Raw genomic sequence first — 21,391 nt, 5'->3', positions numbered from 1 at the left:
GGGTTAAGCCAACCAAAACGGTCTCAGTCCCCCCTTCAACTCCTTGTTTCCGTGGAAGCCAACCTCAAGCAGCCCGAAGCCACTGAAGCGCACTCTCCAGTGAGCACAGCCGAGAGGAGAGCCAAGCCTCCCTTCTATCCTTCTATCCCACCACCCTACATCAAACACACATCCTCCTTGCATCTCTCCTCCACCCACCCACACATCACCACTTAGAAAGACCTGCTTACAAAGTAATACTCCCAATCCTCTCACAGAATTAACTTGGCTGGGATTAGAAAAACACTAATAACTGACAATATGTACATCAGTTACACAAAAACAATACACAAAACCAGTAATAACTGCATGATATAATACAAAAAAAAATGAATATTAATTTGAGAAATAATACAACAGGCATTCTGAGGTACCTCAATTCTAAATCTCTATTTTACTTCAACAAATGATTTTAAGCTGCTCGTTAAATTAGACATTCCCTCATGTCATCTAAGTGAGAAGTGGCCCACCCCCATTCAGACAGGCTGGCTATGGCCTGTCACTCTGCACACTAGCGGCTGAAGAAAGGAGAAATAAATAAACTTTCGACTGAAATGAATGTGCACATTTGAGCGAGAGACATAACTCTTTTACATTTGGGCTGATGCAGGTGCCAAATGGAAAAAGGTACCATCATAGACCAGCCCTGTCGCCCTCACCCCCTCCAGGTGTTATTCTAGTCTACAAACAGCAGTGAAGTAAGAGAGAGATCACATAACAAAGACACCTTGCCTGCCACGAGCTGCTCTTGCCCCACTCTGCCCAGACCTGCACCACCTCAGGAGGTATGGTTATTGTTAATCTGCATTCCAAATCAAAACAGCCAGCATGCTCGTCTTTAGTCGTTCCACACACTCAATGACTACATTTGCACCTGAGAACAAATTTCCTCACAAGGCCAAATAACCAGAAAGAAAGAGGGAGGGAAAGGCAGAGACAGGGGAAGGAGAGAAGGAAACACAGCATACTGTAGCTTGACAAGAGGAGAAACAGCCGTGTAGTTGCAGTCAGCAGACAGCTTACCTTTCCCACTCACTGCTCTAAGGGCCTAGACCTGCACATCCATGGTTCTCTCCCCATGAGCCCATATCGAGTGAAGCAGGGCCGCCTCATGACTCCCACAGCCCGGCAGCCCAGCGCTTTAGCAACTAGAAGAGCACAAGACTAAAATGTCTTCCCCTCTGCCTCAGCCTGCCTTAGTGCAAGGGGAGCTAGGAATGCACTGGCTATAGACTTTTGTCCAAGCTGTAGGTCTTTTTTAGTGAGGCAAGATTAGTTCATACAAAACTCAACAATACAGCACTGAAACTCATTGTTGATATTCAACATTTTTCACATAGCGGAACAGAATAGACAATACGGTAGCTAGGAAACCATGGGCTGGATTACAAGCTGATGATATCTCATCCTTTCTCAGGCCTGTAATCCTTTTCATTGAGCGGTGGACGGAGCAGACGTAAACCAAAATCAATATTGGTGGAACTGGCCTGAGGGTGAGGGGGGTGTCAGGATGTTTTCACATTGCCGCACGCTTCACAATAATTTTGGGGGGGTGGTTTCAGACCAGACAGGCTTTATATTACAGATATGCTCCACTTGGAGATAGCCCTGAAGAGACACTTCCACATAAGCCAGTCTCAGCTCTCTTTCAAAATGATGACTATCATTAAATACTGTACTGTTATAAAAATGTGTGCTTGTTACAGTTCAACATAACAAATCAGTGTGTAAAATTGTGCCCTTCATGAAAACATCTTTACAACACAAACAATGTGTTTTTATGTGAAATATATTTCAGAAAAATACAGAAACACTGCCATGCGTTTGAATTGTAATATCATTTGAGCAAATATAATAAACTAAATGTGCACATGCAATAAACCAAATAAGCCCTTAAATGTTTGCAAATTTAACATCAACATTACAATTGTAAAACAGGTATGAATTATTCCAAGTTAAAACCACTGCAGCAGGTGAAGAGTAAAAGGCTGATAAGAGATCTTACCATGGCTGCTGTACCTGTGTGACTGATCCACTCCCTGCTCTGCTCCAGCTGCCACGTTTTCCCAAGGCTCCTGAATACTCTAGGTAGCCAGAGAGAGGGGATTGTTCAACCCCTTCCTTTTCATCACCTCTGCAATTGACCAATTGACAACTGATTGATGGTTATCTTTTCACACCGAGAAAGGGAGAAATTACCATCTCTAAAGCTACGTACAGTAAAAAGCCCCAAGAGTAAATTACATGTTGCTAAAATTCCTCCTTGACTCAGTCCGCACGATGGCAGGCAAACAAAAAAGTTTCCTTTTTGTCACTTCTGGGGCACTCTAGATTTGGCCTTCCCTGCCAACTGCACAGAGAACATGACAGCTTCTTTAAATGGGGCAGCACAAAGGGCCTTGAATGAGGGATGGTACCAGGCCGGACGGCCATTCTCCAGAATGGCCCATTCTTTGCATTGAAAACAGAGGGCTTGTGAAAAAATAGATAAGCCATATCTGAATAAGAGCTGGGACACTGCGAGTGACCTTGGGGAGGGGGAGATTCTATGTAGCTAAGCTTTTCAGACAAGCACAAAGCATTCTCTGCATTCAAATAAACAGGCCAAATAGAAGCAGCACAGTTGCTTATCAAACCTCTGCTTGCTTGAGTCACTTTTTCATGCATGCAGTGGTCACTGTGTTACATCAAGATCAGTCAGTGAAATACATCATTAGCCCTCTTGAAAGCATTACATCTACAGTACATACTCACACAGAACTACTACAACTAACTATGACTACCCAATGCAATGACAGTGACATTTGAAACATGATGCTTAAGCAAATATTTTTGCCCCCCACAAAAATAATTTAGCTCAGTCTACATAGCACATCCCCCCCATCTCTGCACATCCTGTATGGACTGGAGGAGGAGTAGGAGGATGTCTGGCGGCCAGTGATGGAGGCAGCCCCAGCCCAGAACACTCAGCTGCCAACAGGGGCCAGGGCTGGCCTCTCCTCTTTGTATGGAAGCACAATCCTCAAACACCCCGTTTCCTTTTCACAGCCTCTCAATCAGAGCAGATGGGACCCAACCAAGAAGATATCAACTTTGAAGGAGGAGAGTCCTCTATTCAAGGATCCCAGTTAGAGAGAGAAGCTTCTCTGTCAAATAGCCCAGTGTTTAAGCATGTTGCTGAGACACCAAACTCAACGTTATCTCTGAAAATGTACCTACGAAACAGAAAGGAGCAAACTTCGTCCTAATTCTTTTAATTTGTTTGATTTGAATTCCTAGATACATGATGTGTCGGCCATGTTTTATTAATGAACCACTGTAGGGAACTCTTCAAATTTATATAAACAAATTGATAACAGGAGAAGGGATGCAAATGGCGTAGATATTGGCTCCATGCTGTTTCCCTCCACTTGGGTACCAATCTGTTGGGTTTAATTGTTCATTCATGGTATGAATACTTAAATACGTGGCTCAGCATCAGGTCAGGATAATAACTACATCCTTAGCAACTGAACCCAAATTGCTACTCATTTCATGTTACCATGGAAATATTCCACAATGTCTATGATTACACTTCTGTCTTACATATTGAGGCATACTGTAGTCCGCAATGAACACATCTCCACACACACTACCATTCTCTCTCCTTTCTCCTTCCCTCTCACACTCTCACCCCCTCTCATACATACAGTCTTGTTTCCTTTAGTAATGTCTTGATATAATTGGTGACATTTTATCCTAATAAAATCACCTAAAAAATTTAAATCAGGGATGTGTGCCAAAAACAAAGAAAGCTAGTGGAATCAAACCAAATCGAATGATACAATTTTCAATTCTAACAGTCTTAATTCCATTTTGGCCGTCTTTTCCAGCATGTTGTGACCCTCAGGTCAGAGCCACTGATTGAGAAGAGGACTGAACAAATCAGTGATGAACAGTTGGGACACATGGAATATCTCAGCCTTTACACTCTATCTATCACACATCAGGCCTTGCGTAAACACAACCTGTGCTCTCACCACGTCTCTCAGCATCGATTGCCTCCTGCCACAACATCCACAGTAACACAGAGCACATGGAAAGCCCATGATGGCAGGCATTCACTTGTAAAAAGTAGAGCAGATTTGTTTGTCGAGTACAAACCATACAGCGTTATCATTTTATTTTCTCTCTACATTGTTTTTAATAAAATTAGCTTTTGCAGAGAAAGTAAAAACAAAACAATAAATAAGATATACATTTGTTTTTATTAAAGAGGCCATTGCCATAAATATATTTGTGTATATGTACAGTGGGGGAAAAAAGTATTTAGTCAGCCACCAATTGTGCAAGTTCTCCCACTTAAAAAGATGAGAGAGGCCTGTAATTTTCATCATAAGTACACTTCAACTATGACAGACAAAATGAGAAGAAAAAAATCCAGAAAATCACATTGTAGGATTTTTAATGAATTTATTTGCAAATTATGGTGGAAAATAAGTATTTGGTCAATAACAAAAGTTTATCTCAATACTTTGTTATATACCCTTTGTTGGCAATGACAGAGGTCAAACGTTTTCTGTAAGTCTTCACAAGATTTTCACACACTGTTGCTGGTATTTTGGCCCATTCCTCCATGCAGATCTCCTCTAGAGCAGTGATGTTTTGGGGCTGTTGCTGGGCAACAAAGACTTTCAAATCCCTCCAAAGATTTTCTATGGGGTTGAGATCTGGAGACTGGCTAGGCCACTCCAGGACCTTGAAATGCTTCTTACGAAGCCACTCCTTCGTTGCCCGGACGGTGTGTTTGGGATCATTGCCATGCTGAAAGACCCAACCACATTTCATCTTCAATGCCCTTGCTGATGGAAGGAGGTTTTCACTCAAAATCTCACGATACATGGCCCCATTGATTATTTCTGATGGTAGGCTTTGTTACTTTGGTCCCAGCTCTCTGCAGGTCATTCACTAGGTCCCCCCGTGTGGTTCTGGGATTTTTGCTCACCATTCTTGTGATCATTTTGACCCCATGGGGTGAGATCTTGCGTGGAGCCCCAGATCAAGGGAGATTATCAGTGGTCTTGTATGTCTTCCATTTCCTAATAATTGCTCCCACAGTTGATGTCTTCAAACCAAGCTGCTTACCTATTGCAGATTCAGTCTTCCCAGCCTGGTGCAGATCTACAATTTGGTTTCTGGTGTCCTTTGACAGCTCTTTGGTCTTGGCCATAGTGGAGTTTGGAGTGTGACTGTTTGAGGTTGTGGACAGGTGTCTTTTATACTGATAACAAGTTCAAACAGGTGCCATTAATACAGGTAACGAGTGGAGGACAGATGAGTCTCTTAAAGAAGAAGTTACAGGTCTGTGAGAGCCAGAAATCTTGCTTGTTTGTAGGTGACCAAATACTTATTTTCCACCATAATTTGCAAATAAATTCATTAAAAATCCTACAATGTGATTTTCTGGAGTTTTTTTCAAATTTTGTCTGTCATAGTTGAAGTGTACCTATGATGAAAATAACAGGCCTCTGTAATTCTTTTTAAGTGGGAGAACTTGCACAATTGGTGGCTGACTAAATACTTTTTTTGCCCCACTGTATGTGCTTTACCATTGTGGTGTGATTTGTGTGTGTGAAACATCCATGATGGAGCCTATAGGAAATGCTGAATGAAGAGCCTGCCTGTGCCAGTGCCAGCCCCTGAGGCCTCTGTCCCCTTGCCTCTCTGGCTCTCCCTCCATGGGGAAATGTGATTACATGTGTGTGAGGGTAGGTGCAGAGCAGAGAGCTGCTTGCACCCAGGAGGCACACTTTGCAAAGCCTCTTGTCCAAATAAGTCAGATCTGGGGGTAAGGCAAGACACCCCTAATTGTCTCTCTCAGTGTGATCCTGTCAATCAATGAGGATGACAGTAACAGCCCTGAAATAGCCATCATTACCTGCTCCCAGACCATTATCCATGAAGCGTGATCATCTGCTGAGTGTATCCACGCTTGCTAAATCCAGACACCTTTTAAGAATATAACTCTCATAATATTTCTAGACAAGAAACTGAATGCAAATAACAAAGAGGAAAAAAATACTATGATATGATTTGGGTGGAACAGAACATCAGGTTCCTCAGTGGGCTATAGAGCAGTAGAGGCTCCTCAGAGGAGGAAGGGGAGTACCATCCTACTGAGTGAATTTCCAATATTTATTTACATTTTAAAAAGTTAGCCTTTTAAAATAAAACTATACTAAATATATTCACGTCACCAACTAACCGATTAAAACACACTGTTTTGCATTGAAGGTCTACAGTAGCCTCAACAGCCCTTCCTAGGGTAGCACCATGGTCTAGCCATAGGACAGCTATTTTCCATCCTCCTCTGGGTACATTGACTTCAATACAAAACCTAGGAGGCTCGTAGTTCTCACCCCTTCCATAGACTTACACAATAATTATGATGACATCCAGAGGACATCCTCCAACCTATCAGAGCTCTTGCAGCATGAACTGACATGCTACCCATCCAATCAAAGGATCAGAGAATGAATCTAGTGCTGAAAGCATAAGCTATAGCTAGCTAGCACTACATAAAGTATGTTGAGTAGTTGACTCAAAGAGAGAGAAAGACAATGGTTTTACAGTTTTGAACACATTCATTTCTTAAAAATATAAATAGACGCAGCAAAGAGCGAGAAAGAGAGATAGCTGTATTTCATTTTTTTCTTCTTCTTAGTTTACATTTCACTTCCTTAGCTAGCTAAAGCAGCCACATTAACCTACTCAACAACCTGACTCAAACAGAAAGGAATAATATTTACGTTAGCTAGCTGGCTAACGCTATCCAACATTGCAACTCTTCCAAGGTAAGCTTTCAGTTTTATTCATTTATTGCTAAACTGCTTGCTATACACTGTACTGCGTGATTGTATACATGGATTGGATTGTGGGTTTACTAACATGTTAGTTGTTATGTAGCTATGTTGTAGCTATGTTGACTATAACATTAACTAATATGATGACAACAACGTAGGCTGTGTAGCAGGGGTTGGAACTGCTTCAAGGAAAAGAATCAGACCCGGAACATAAGTTATCTATAATGTTCTGGAACAGAACTGTTATATTAAAAGCATGGGAACCGGTTAAAATCAAATCAAATCAAACTTTATTTGTCACATGCGCCAAATACAACAAGTATAGACTTTACTGTGAAATGCTTACTTACAAGCCCTTAACCAACAGTGCAGTTCAAGAAGAAGAAAATATTTACCAAGTAGACTTGTCACACACTGATCTGTTTACCCTGTTCTTGTTATTGTGTGGGGGAGGGTCAATGTAAATTGTCTGGTGCTGAATTTATGAATTGTTCAGCAGCCTAATGGTTTGGGGGTAGAAGCTGTTGAGGAGCCTTTTGGTCCTAGACTTGGCGGTACTGATTGCCATGCGGTAGTAGAGAAAACAGACTGTTGCTTGTGTGACTGGCGTCTCTGACAATTTTATGGGCTTTCCTCTGACACCGCCTATTATACAGGTCCTGGATGGCAGGAAGCTTGGCCCCAGTGATGTACTGGGCCGTTAGCACTACCCTCTGTAGCGCCTTATGGTCAGATGCCAAGCAGTTGCCATACCAGGCGGTGATGCAACCGGTCAGGATGACTCGATGGTGTAGCTGTAGAACCTTTTGAGGATCTGGGGACCCATGTCAAATCTTTTCAGTCTTCTGGGGGGAAAGGTTTTGTCATGCCCTCTTCACGACTGTCTTGGTATGTTTGGACCATGATAGTTTGTTGGTGATGTGGACACCAAGGAACTTGAAACTCTTGGCCCACTCCACTACAGCCCCGTCAATGTTAATAGGAGCCTGTTCGGCCAGCCTTTTCCTGTAGTCCACAATCAGCTCCTTAGTCTCACTCACATTGAGGGAGAGGTTGTTGTCCTGGCACCACACTGCCAGTTCTCTGAAGTCCTCCCTATAGGCCGTCTTATTGTTGTCGGTTATCAGGCCTACCACTGTTGTGTTGTCAGCAAACTTAATGATGGTGTTGGAGTCGTGTTTGGCCACGCAGTCGTGGGTGAACAGGGAATACATGAGGGGTATAAGTACACACCCCTGAGGGGCCCCAGTGTTAAAGATCAGCGTGGCAGATGTGTTGTTGCCTACTCTTACCACCTGGGGGCAGCCTGTCAGGAAGTCCAGGATCCAGTTGCAGAGGGAAGTGTTTAGTCCCTTAGCTTACTGATGAGCTTCCTGGGCACTATGGTGTTGAATGCTGAGCTGTAGTCAATGAACAGCATTCTCACATAGCTGTTCCTTTTGTCCAGGTGATAAAGGGCAGTGTGGAGTGTGATTGAGATTGCATCATCTGTGGATCTGCTGGGGTGGTATGCAAATTTGAGTGGGTTTAGGGTGTCCGGGAGGATGCTCTGTATGTGAGCCATGACCAGCCTTTCAAAGCACTTCATGGCTACCGACGTGAGTGCCATCGGCGGTAATCATTTAGGCAGGTTACCTTCGCTTCCTTGGGCACAGGGACTATGGTGGTCTGCTTGAAACATGTAGGTATTATAGACTCTGTCAGGGAGAGTTGGGAAATGTCAGACACTTGACAGTTGATTCACGCATGCTTTGAGCACACGTATTGGTAATCCGTCTGGCCCAGTGGATTTGTGAATGTTGACCTGTTTAAAGGTTTTGATCACATCGGATACAGAGAGCGTTGTCACACAGTCATCCAGAACAGCTGATGCTCTCATGCATGCTTCAGTGTTGCTTGCCTCGAAGCGAGCATAAAAGGCATGCAGCTTGTCTGGTAGGCTTGTCTGGCCTAAACCTATTGATGTTACATTGAGCTGGGTGAATGGAATATGAATGATAGTCATCCAATATACTGTAATAGAAATAAGGCCATGCTCATAATTAAAAAAATTGTCCTCCCTAATTTTAAACAGCACCAACCGCCACTGCTATAGAGGCATTCACTTTGGCATTAATATTGTTGCTGACAGACAGAAAGTCTCAGTAGCAGCAGGTTGTTAGGTTTGATAACACTGCATTCGGGAGGTGATCTTTGTCAACACTGCCTGGCTGATGTTATTTCTCAGAAGACACTATATACACGTCACTACACTCAATTGGGAAAATGACAATGGGAGCATAGGGGTGCAGTGTAACTGGACTGTTCCACTGCAGCATGAGAGACTGTAAGGTAACCTGATCTCTGGTCTTCTTGCACTGCCAAGCAGACATTACTGCAGTCAACGGCCTGCCTATCCCCACCTGGCTGAACCTACACTACCCTTTATAGTTAGGCCTACATCTAGACATCAGCATAAAACATACATTTCTAGTAATGCTTGGGTCAACGATTTGCATCATAATATCATAACATTGTTAAATTGCAAAGTCCTTTCCATGCCCCCTGAGATCTGGGCTTGTCCTATCACTGTCACACAATAATATATTACAAACTGTTTTAGAATGTTTGAAAGGGCCATAGGTAAACAGACCTAGGTACACCTGACCCTAGAGAGCTTTTTATGTCTCTATTTTGATTTGGTCAGGGTTCTATGTTCTTTTTTCTATGTTTTTGTATTTCTTTGTTTTGGCCGGGAATGGTTCTCAATCAGGGACAGCTGTCTATCGTTGTCTCTGATTGGGAACCATACTTAGGTAGCTTTTTCCCACATGGATTTTGTGGGTAGTTGTTTTCTGTTTAGTGTTTTTCACCTGACAGGACTGTTTCGGTTATTCACTTTGTTATTTTTGTTTAGTGTTCAGTTTAAATGAAAAGTCATGAACACTAACCACGCTGCGCTTTGGTCCGATTCTTCTTCATCCAACGACAACACCCGTTACAACACCCCAAATGAGTTGTGTGAATGAGTGAGTGAGTGAGTGAGTGAGTGAGTGTGTGTGGCAGGGGGGCGTTGCTGCAGGGTAAACACAGAGTACAACAGTGAGGCCACATTTATTGTAGCTGGGGACGTGTTCTACAACCACATGCAATTATCCTGGGTGGGTGTTGCATGTGGTTGTAGAACACGTCCCCAGCTACAATACTAGAAACACAAGCATTTCACTGCACTTGCGATAACATCGACAAATCTGTGTACGCGACCAATAAACATTGATTTCATAAACAAAAGCTCCAGTGTGGACTTTAGGTAAGCCTTTTCACACCCTGGTGAGTGAACAGTGACACTAAACCCTGAGGGAAAGGTGTGAGGTGTGAGCTAGACCAGGGACTCCCTTCTCTCAGCAGGGGAGTCTTAGCCCCCTGGCATGGGGGGGGGGGGTGAGGGGGGGTGAGAGCATTTCCCAACAGTGTCTGTGCTCACACCTGGAAGACAGCTTTGTGATAATGAGCCACTAATGTCCTGGGGCCTGTAGCAGCGTCATCTCTGGGTTTCAATGTGGAAGTCACGTGTGGTAAAGTGGATACAATGTAACCTTCAGTGAAGATTTTATGGAGTGAAAAGGCATAGAGGTGACAAATAATACACAATGTGATCAATGACAATTTTGAATTGAAGGTCCAATGCAGCCATTTTTATCTCAAAATCAAATATTTTCTGTAAGTACCTTACTGTGATTATTTTTTACAATTTTATTTGAAAACAAACAAAAATAGTTTATTAGCAAAGAGCAATATATCAAGCAAGAGTTTTGCTAGGACTGTCTGGGAGTGTGGATGGGAAAATTGAAAAATGGCTGCTATTGGCAGAGAGTTTTGGAACTTTTTCTTATTGTTCTATTAACTAATTTACCGCCTGGTGATGTCACCAGAAAGGCCAAAATTCCATCCCACAAAAACAGGCTGAAATTTCTGTCGTTTTTTTAAAACAGCTCTTCCACTAAAAGGGCATTATTATAACTTTCACAATTTGACAGTATTATTCCAACTTCATAGTGTGGAAAATATATATAAAACAGGAAAAATCACAATTTCTGACTGCACTGGGCCTTTAAACCATGATGCCATCTAGATTTAGATATTAATCCAAATTAATTAACATTCAACTGATAAGTGACCAATCCAACACAACCATTGATACATACAGTAGTAAGCATTGATTTGGGAATTTGTATCCGACAAACGAGTACAAATTGTGGGCCGGCTTAGTCACTGCTTAACCTGCCTAATACTTCCTAATCTCTTTCAGAGTGAGAACCCATCAAGCAATTAGCAACCCCCCCCCCCCCCCCCCATGTTTAAAACAAAGAGCAAAGAGCCGGTGTTTAGGGGAGGAGACAGTCATTTCCACAGATCTGCATGACAGTTTGGCCCCGCATACACACAGCCAGACCCCCTGGAACAGCCATTGTTGGCCGCTGGGGAGAAAGGCCATTGTGCGAGGGTATCTGAAAGGCATTGTCGAGTAGTTGGCACCTTTTGAATATATTGTTGCTGTCGCCTCTGTAATTCCGCATCACAATAAGAGGTGTGTACGCTACCTTTTATGGGCTGAAGAATCTAGCATATTTAAAATGAATTGTTGTCTAACAAAGCTCAGCTTAACACCCACTAAAACATTATCATCAACACTCATTAAGAGTCAAACAGGTGGGGAGCAGAGCAGGGCTACCTTTCACACTGGGCTTAGAATAACTAACATGGTATACAGTGCCTCACACCTCTTGAATTTTTCTAAATGTTGACATTACAGCCTGAATTTAAAATTGATTAAATTTAGATTTTGTGTCACTGACATACACACAATACCCCATAACGTCAAAGTGGAATTATGTTTCTAGAAATGTTTACAAATGAATTACAAATAAAAAGCTGAAATGCCTTGCATCAATAAGTATTCAACCCCTTTGTTATGGCAAGCCTAAATAAATTCAGGAGTCAAATATGCTCAGCAAGTCACAGAATAAGTTGCATGGACTCAAGTGTGCAGTAATGGCGTTTAACATTATTATTATTATTTTTTTTAATGAACATCTCATCTCTGTACCACACACATCAGTTGCCGGAGAGGAAGGAAACCGCTCAGGGATTTCACTATGTGGCCAATGGTGACTTTAAAACAGTTACAGAGTTTAATGGATGTGATATGAGAAAATTGAAGATGGATCAACAACATTGTAGTTACTCCACAATACTAACCTAAATGACAGAGTGAAAAGAAGGAACCCTCTACAAAATAAAAATATTCCTAAAACATGCATCCTGTTTGCAATAAGGCACTAAAGTATTACTGCAAAAAATACACGTGGCAAAGAAATTAAATTAATGTCCTGATTACAAAGTGTTATGTTTGGGGCATATGCAACACAATACATAACTCAGTAAATCATTACTTCTCTCCTTATATTCAAGCATGGTGGAGGCTGCATCATGTCATTGGCAAGGACTACAGAGTTTTTTAGGATAAAAATAAACGTAATAGAGCTAAGCACAGGCAGAATCCTAGAAAACCTGCTTCAGTCTGCTTTCCAACAGACACTGGGAGACAAATTCAACTTTCAGCTGGACAATAACCTGAAACACAAGGCCAAATATCCTGGAGTTGATTACCAAGACAACACTGAATGCTCCTGAGTGGTCTAGGTACAGCTTTGAATGAAATCAGGTTTATAATCTATGGCAAGACTTGAAAATAGCAATGATCAACAAGCAACTTGACAGAGCTTGAAGAATCTTTAAAAGAATAATGTGCAAATATTGTGCAATCCAGGTGTGTAAAGCTCTTGGACTTACCTAAAAAGATGCACAGCTGTAATTGCTGCCAATAACATGTGTTGACTTAGGGGTGTGAATACTTATGTAAATGAGATATTTCTGTATTTCATTTTCAATAAATGTACAAACATTTCTAAAAACATGTTTTCACTTTGTGATTATGGGGTATTGTGTGTAGATGGGTGAGAAAAAAATGATTTAATCAATTTTCCATTCAGGCTGTGGAATAAGTCAATGGGTATGAATACTTTCTGAAGGCACTGTATACAGTAATAACAAGATCACCCATTTCAACACAAATATTGGTATTTAGACTCAAAATACTAGTTCCAGTCTGACTAATTCTGCGCTCAGCAGTTAGCATGACAAATGTAGTTGATGAAAGTTCAATCAGGAAAACTGTTCTGAATCCTCGTTTAACTTCATCCAGTAAACATAACACAATTCACTTTGTTTCCTATTCGATGGACATAGTGGGAATGAATACAAACGTATCATCATCAGCATAGCGTTTTTGTTTCTTCACCTCTATGCTATTAGCCATATGTGAAATGTAATTGACCTATTTACCTTATAGGCTATAAGCACAGCACAATAGTGCACATTCCTCACACTTGCTGTTTAACCCTGGGGTCACTCTTGCAATTATCACCTTCCTCTCTCTCAACCAATAGGCTCCATCTTTGGATGGATTTATGGGTCAACTTACTCTCATTCTCTCACAGGAGGTTCGGTGCCAGGCTATCTGCCATCACATCATCTGGCTCTGAGGATCTTCCCTCGGAGACGAGGCCATTCCCCAAACTATTTAATAAAATGTCATATTTCATTCTCTCTTTATTGTTCATTCAGTTAAGCTTGTACTTGATTAAACTGAACATCATCATCCGGCTTCTTTTTTTTTTTTTTTATAGAATCAAATAACAGATGCCACAGCAGCTGTACAGTACCTGTACAGTAGTACCTGTATGTGGTGAACTAGCCTATAGGCCTATTGCCTAAAGCCCAGAGGACAGCAGCCAGCCCCCAGTGTACCTGCCCAGATCTCAGTCCACAGACTCATTCAGTCTATCAATTAGTGATATGTAAAACAAGGGACCATCATAGTTAGGAGGAATCCAAAGGTGTTCTGTAATTTCACATTTCACATCCTAATCAGACAGTAGCATGTCATCATGTCACAGAGGCATGATATTGTGACTATGAGCTGACCAAGCTCCACGGATCGCGGCTCCCGGATTCCAGCGTCTGACAGATTACACCAGGGTTACACATGTACAAATACGGCTGATTGTAGCAAACACACAAACAGCCACCTGATCAAAGCCCAGCTCTCACCACAGAGGCAATCAAGTGAAAACAAGCCAGGGTTCTGTGGCTCTTCTACTGCAGTACCGCAGCCCGCTCTGAAAGGAGGTGTCTGCAAGGCCCACATGGAAGAACATCATTACTCCCACTGCAAAATGAAGTGGAATCCCTAATATTGCCAAAGATCTTAAATGATTTCAAAGGGAGGTGAAATGAATTCTATTCCAGAGGAAATCTACACCTGTCAGCATATTCCCAAAATACAAGAACAGGGTGCAGATATTCACTGTGTATGTACTGCAGTCAGTTACATTTGACTGGGTTTACAGACAACCCTATGGGGTTAATCTGTCTGAAATAAAAAAAAATAAAAAAAATAATGAAGTAAGATCATTACACTTTAACCAAAGCAAAACCACATTACTGTGATCAAAACCAAACAGATACCAACTGTAGAGAGAGGAGAGAAAAGGCGTTCTTGACCAGGTCAGAGTGACTGAGGAATACAGGTGGTCATGAGAACATGGGATTCTCTTATAGTGCTCTTCAATAAGCAATCTGATTATTGATCATCCTAATGAGGATCAATCACGTGCATCACAGCTCTGACCGGTCCGAGTGGGGGACACTCACCGCTAAAACCACTCCACCAAAACATTATCTTTGTTTTTCCTGTCTCACTGAAGGTTATCTCAGCAGGCAGCGGGGACGTCAGCTGACAGCCATTTCCCATGATGCCCCAGCAGAAGCCGTCAAGCTGTCCATCCAACTGTCAGGTGACCAGTGGTTCCCATGGTTCCCCCCTCTGCCACTCCATTGAACTGAAAGGCTCTATTATCTGTGCCTGTTGGAGAGGTACTGCTCAGGCTTTGATAAGCTATCACTGGTCCCAGGTGAGTGCTGGCTAACAGCACATCACATCAGGACAAAACGACCCAGCGACGCCTGGCAACCAAACACACCCAGCTTCATCACATGTCCACAACACTCAGCAGCACACAGGCTTGTGGTTATAAAAGTGTCCTTGCAAGTTCATAATGAACATCTATCTGCAAAGTAAACAAACACTAAATGTATTTATATATACTTGATATAAACTCAACAAGAAAAGAAACGTCCTCTCACTGTCAACTGCGTTTATTTTCAGCAAGCTTAGCATGTGTAATTATTTGTATGACCATAACAAGATTCAACAACTGAGACATTAACTGACCAAGTTCCACAGACATGTGACTAACAGAACTGGAATAATGTGTCCCTGAACAAAGGGGGGGTCAAAATCAAAAGTAACAGTCAGTATCTGGTGTGGCCACCAGCTGCATTAAGTACTGCAGTGCATCTCCTCCTCATGGACTACACCAGATTTTCCAGTTCTTGCTGTGACACATTACCCCACTCTTCCACCAAGGTACCTGCAAGTTCCCGGACATTTCTGGGGGGAATGGCCCTAGCCTCCACCCTCCGATCCAACAGGTCCCAGATGTGCTCATTGGGATTGACATCCGGGCTCTTTGCTGGCCGTGGAAGAACACTGACATTCCTATCTTGCAGGAAATCGCACACAGAATGAACAGTATGGCTGGTGGCATTGTCATGCTGGAGGGTCATGTCAGGATGAGCCTACAGGAAGGGTACCACAAGAGGGAGGAGGATGTCTTCCCTGTAACGCACAGCGTTGAGATTGCCTGCAATGACAACAAGCTCAGTCCGATGATGCTGTGACACACCGCCCCAGACCATGACGAACCCTCCACCTCCAAATCGATCCCGCTCCAGAGTACAGGCCTCGGTGTAACGCTCATTCCTTCGACAATAAACACGAATCCGACCATCACCGCTGGTGACACAAAACCGTGACTCGTCAGTGAAGAGCACTTTTTGCCAGTCCTGTCTGGTCCAGCGATGGTGGGTTTGTGCCCATAGGCGACGTTGTTGCCGGTGATGTCTAGTGAGGACCTGCCTTACAACAGGCCTACAAGCCCTCAGTCCAGCCTCTCTCAGCCTATTATGGACAGTCTGAGCACTGATGGAGGGATTGTGCGTTCCTGGTGTAACTCGGGCAGTTTTGTTGCCATCCTGTACCTGTCCCGCAGGTGTGATGTTCGGATGTACCGATCCTGTGCAGGTGTTGTTACACGTGGTCTGCCACTGCGAGGACGATCAGTTGTCTGTCCTGTCTCCCTGTCTCCCTGTCTTAGGCGTCTCACTGTACGGACTTTGCAATTTATTGCCCTGGCCACATCTGCAGTCCTCATGCCTCCTTGCAGCATGCCTAAGGCACGTTCACGCAGATGAGCAGGGATCCTGGGCATCTTTCATCTGGTGTTTTTCAGAGTCGGTAGAAAGGCCTCTTTAGTGTCCTAAGTTTTCATAACTGTGACCTTAATTGCCTACCGTCTGTAAGCTGTTAGTGTCTTAACGAACGTTCCACAGGTGCATGTTCATTAGTTGTTTATGGTTCATTGAACAAGCATGGGAAACAGTGTTTAAACCCTTTACAATGAAGATCTGTGAAGTTATTTGGATTTTTACGAATTATCTTTGAAAGACAGGGTCCTGAAAAAGGGACGTTTGCTGAGTTTATCTAGTTTATATATTTATAAAATATATATATTCATCCACATAAATGTCACAACTTTCACAAAGGAGTATTAGAAACACCAAGAGTCAATATAATTGTATTCCATAGTTCTCTTTACACATTTCCAATACAATTGGAACTACCCTAAATTACAATTGCAAACATTTTGCAAGTAATAAAACACAAAATATCATGCAAAGCAACTCAACTGATCCTAATTTGCTTTAGTATTCATAGTTTCCAATCAGAGAAGAAGAATAGCGTAGCTACCACCACCTTGTGTACAAACACTTCACACTCTGGATTATTATAGTATCTGGGAAATTAAACATGGCACTAAAACCATGCTGCTGTGGAGGTGTGCTGTGTTTACTTCACTCACCCAGAGAGAAACACATACCATATCAGGTTGAGATATCCTGCAGTGCATAGCCCTCAGACACAGCTCCCTGTTCAATGCTTGTTCGGTACATAGTTTCATTACCTGAGCTGCTACAGGGCATCACCATATCACCACAAAGCCAAATGTCAGATTGTTTCAGTATCTCCCTCTGCATTTCAGGCTAAAATAATTCACATTATTGTGTAATGTGGCTTCGTGATTGCCTTTGTATTACAACATCGCTATTTTTTTATCATTACAGAAGTGATGGAAGTCAAATTGCTTTTGACAAATTTGTGGATGAATCCAACCAAAACCATGAGAGATAGCTACCACCATCAGCAACAACGGCTGTGCTGCTCTTGAGGAACGACACAAAATAAATTAGCTTCGAAATGAGCAGAAAAGATAGCAGAGGGGAGGGGTGGAAAGACGTTTCCACTCCTCCCTCATTTCCCATTCAATTGGATATAATGTTTTTTCCCTCCTATACAGGATACCATGGAGAGAAAGAAAATTTAATAATACATTTTTTTCTGTTTTCCTCCAGTGTAAAATGGCCCTTTCCTATCGTGAAATCTGGTCATATCTTTCCACAGCTTGAATGACACTTTCCCAGTCTCGGTAGAGGCAGTGAAAGGTTGTTTGTTCTGCTAATTAACTTTATTACCCTGATAGCTCCCCACAGCCTTTGACGAAAACAATTACCATCCTTTTTTTCACTGGCAAAAATACTATTAATTAGAAATGGGGCCTGGTCCCTGCCATGTTAGCCTGCCATGTCCCCAAGCCCTCGAGCAGGATAGCATTACATTGTCAGTAGTAATTTAGCTCTCATCTGTCTCTGCTAATTATTGTCACATTCATCAAATTCATCAAGGAAAGTGCTCTCAGAAGGATTGCATATTTGCAGTTAATATAGCATAAACTGGTATTACCCATCACCACATTTGTGATGATGAGAGGGACACAACTTATTCATCCCTAATTAGAGCAAGCTGGGTAATTAATTATACATTCCGCCTTATTACTTCAGAGTCCCAGATATTGTTTGTAGAAAAACTGGAGAGGGAGAGAGGGAGAGAGGGGAAAGAGCAGGCAAAGCCACAAACCAGAGGGGAAAGGGGGGTGACGTATTTTGTCATATGAGCTTTGCTGTAATTCCCACCTGACAAAAGACTCAGAATCAGTGGGGAAATTGCAACTTGTCAGCCGTCAAAAAAACTGTAGTAATAACTGATTAATGATCAACACCTGTGACAGATGCAATGCAAGGCGAGAGACATGCTTCACATAAATAGAGAAAGCTCATAACAAATTCAGTAACAAATTACATTTTTAAGACCGCACATAAGAAAGTATAAAACGCTGGTAAGAAAGATGTTAGAATTTCGACAAAAATACTTAACCTAAGGGCCTCCCGACTGGTGCAGTGGTCTAAGGCACTGCATCGCTGTGCTTGAGGCATCACTACAGACCCCGGTTCGATCCCGGGCTGCATCAATCCCGGCCATGATTGGGAATCCGATAGGGCGGCGCACAATTGGCCCAGCGTAGTTTGGGTTAGGGGAGGGTTTGGCTGGGGGGGGGCTATACTTGGCTCATTGCGCTCTAGCGACTTGTGGTGGTTGAACAATGTTTCCGCCAACATGTTGGTGTGGCTGGCTTCCAGGTTAAGCAGGCAGGTGTTAAGAAGCGCGGTTTGGCAAATCATGTCTCGGAGCCCATTGGGGAGATGCAGCAATGAGACAAGATTGAAATTTGGGAGAAAAAGGTGTAGAAATACAACAAATAAATCAAAATGTACATAGTGTAACCATTTCTGTGACATGATGTTGACATGACACATTTTTCCCACTGTAAATAGCCCCCTTGTCAAGCAAGCCCAATGTTCTATGTGCACTGCATCTACAGTGCCTAGTCAAAGTCTACACACCTCTACCTCCATTTAAAGATGGAATCCGCAGTAGGAAAACAGTGCCACTGTCCACCCCACTGCCGTCATTATTGTTGTTATATTGGAGGGTATGACAGGAATTCTGGTATTTCTATAACATTTTGAGTACAATTTAAAAATGTTGGATAATACACCATTACAGCACTTTGTGTACATTCAGAGGGTAGCTGGTTTCTGTATTACAGTTTTACCAATATTTCATACCACTGACAGTCTTTTATGAGCTGTTTTGACTACAACTAAGCATATAGCTAAGGTCATTTATATTTTGTAAATGGTCGTACCTAGTTGTAACCAGTTATAACCATAGGAATATACATAAGGTGCTCCATCTCTGCAGGTGATCTGTCTATCTGGTCAAAGTCACTGATGCATGTCCCCCTCCCCCCTCTGATGATACATTAATATTATCTCTCCAGAGAAATCTGGATAAAAATAAAAATGTCTAAAGATGTATTAAATAACTTCAAGGTGAATATACACCAATACACCGGTCTATGTACAGTAACAGTCAAAAGTTTGGACACACCTACTCATCAATGGTTTATCTTAATTTGTACTATGAAGGAGTTCCCACATATGCTGAGCGCTTGTTGGCTGCTTTTCCTTCACTCTGTGGTCCAACTCATCCCAAACCATCTCAATTGGATTGAGGTTGGGTGATTGTGGAAGCCAGGTCATCTGATACAGCACTCCAAACTGATCCACGCAGTCTCCTCTGAACAGTTGATGTTGAGATGTGTCTGTTACTTATTTATTTGGGCTGCAATTTCTGAGGCTGGTAACTCTCATGAACTTCTCCTCTGTAGCCGAGTTAACTCTGGATCTTCCTTTCCTGAGAGTTTCATCATAGCTCTTGATGGTTTTTGCGACTGCACAAAGTTCTTGACATTTTCCAGATTGACTGACCTTCATGTCTTAAAGTATTGATGGACTGACGTTTCTCTTTGCTTATTTAAGCTGTTCTTGACATAAAATGGACTTGGTCTTTTACCAAATAGGTCTATCTTCTGTATACCACCCCTACCTTGTCACAACACAACTGATTGGCTGAAACGCATTAAGAAATAAAGAAATTCCACAAATTAACTTTTAACAAGGCACACCTGTTAATCGAAATGCATTCCAGGTGAATACCTCATGAAGCTGGTTAAGATAATGCCAAGAGTGTGCAAACCTGTCATCAAGGTTACTTTGAAGAATCTCAAATATAAAATATATTTTTATTTGTTTAACACTTTTTTTCTTACTACATGATTCCATTTGTGTTATTTCATTGTTTTGATGTCTATTCTACAATGTAGAAAATTATAAAAATAAAGAACAACCCTGGAATGAGTAGGTGTGTCTAATTTTTTTACCTGTACTGTAGATTCAGATTGTATCTGAGCTTTGTATTGCAGTTCCATCAAATATTTATACAATTGGCAGACTCGATATTCACAAAACTAAGGTAATTTTGGTTTTGCACACAGTCATGCGATACGTGATATAGAAAAGTACAATCTTAGGCAATTTAGATCTGTCTATCTATCTGGTCAAAATCACTTATACAGGTCCCCCTCCACCGTCTAGTGGTATGGATACTTGTAATTATGTGTCCTTAGAAACCTAGATTTAAATAAAGGCCTTATTTTTCAAAGGCAGAATTATATGCTTTTGTCTGGGGACAGAATTACCCTAAATTACTTGAATTAGTCCATATTATTACAGAAATACTAAACAATTATTTAGATTTTTAAGAAAAAGTTGATTGACAAGGTCATGAAAAATTTGAAGAATTTACTAAACCACCTTTTGGCTATGATCAAAAAAAATTGCCTCTGGAACCAAATGATGGTAGCTTGAGGGTTAAAATTACATCTTAAAAGTGTTTCAAATAGCTTTTTTTACCAACAGATCTACAAAACCTACTCCACATTTTCAAAGTAAAGTTATAAATAAATAATAATAATAAAAATGTCTTAATACCTGGTGGAAGCACCTTTGGCAGCCATTACAGAACTACACAACTCTTGGGGCAAGCCAAGTTAACAAACAGATCACTGAACGTTTCGAATCCCACCGTACCTTCTCCACTATGTAATCTGGTGCACCTCAGCCACGCTCAAGGTCCTAAACGATATCATAACCGCCATCGATAAAATACAATACTGTACAGACGTTTTCATCAACCCGGCCAAGGTTTTAGACACTGTCAATCACCTCATTGTTATCACCTCATTGTTATCGGCAGACTCAACAGCCTTGGTTTCTCAAATGACTGCCTCGCCTGGTTCACCAACAACTTCTCAGATAGAGTTCAGTGTGTCAAATCGGAGGGCCTGTTGGCCTCTGGCAGTCTCTATGTGGGGGCCACAGGGTTCAATTCTCGGGCTGACTCTTTTCTCTGTATACATCAATAATGTTGCTCTTGTTGCTGGTGATTCTCTGATTAACAAACCTCCAAATGAGCTTCAATGCCATAC

The 21,391-nt window shown here is 42.0% G+C and overlaps 1 long non-coding RNA gene across 5 annotated transcripts in view; it reads right to left on the bottom strand.

Moving 5' to 3' along the window:
• Positions 1–21,391, bottom strand: part of LOC110521547 (uncharacterized) — a 142,092-nt gene that overhangs the window by 61,015 nt on the left and 59,686 nt on the right. Inside the window, exon 1 of one of the 5 annotated variants that reach the window (XR_002473161.3) lies at positions 2,045–2,344. The exons of 2 other annotated variants lie outside the window; for them this stretch is intronic. This is a non-coding gene — a long non-coding RNA (uncharacterized LOC110521547). Of the gene's footprint in view, positions 1–1,062; positions 1,264–2,044; positions 2,345–21,391 lie in introns of those variants that run through there. 2 more of the 5 variants (XR_002473160.3, XR_016495168.1) reach the window with 2 other exon arrangements.

Source organism: Oncorhynchus mykiss, chromosome 4, assembly GCF_057628025.1.
Source record: "Oncorhynchus mykiss isolate SJ-2025 chromosome 4, ASM5762802v1, whole genome shotgun sequence".
NCBI lineage: Eukaryota > Metazoa > Chordata > Actinopteri > Salmoniformes > Salmonidae > Oncorhynchus > Oncorhynchus mykiss.
This window is presented reverse-complemented; position numbering and strand designations above follow the sequence as displayed.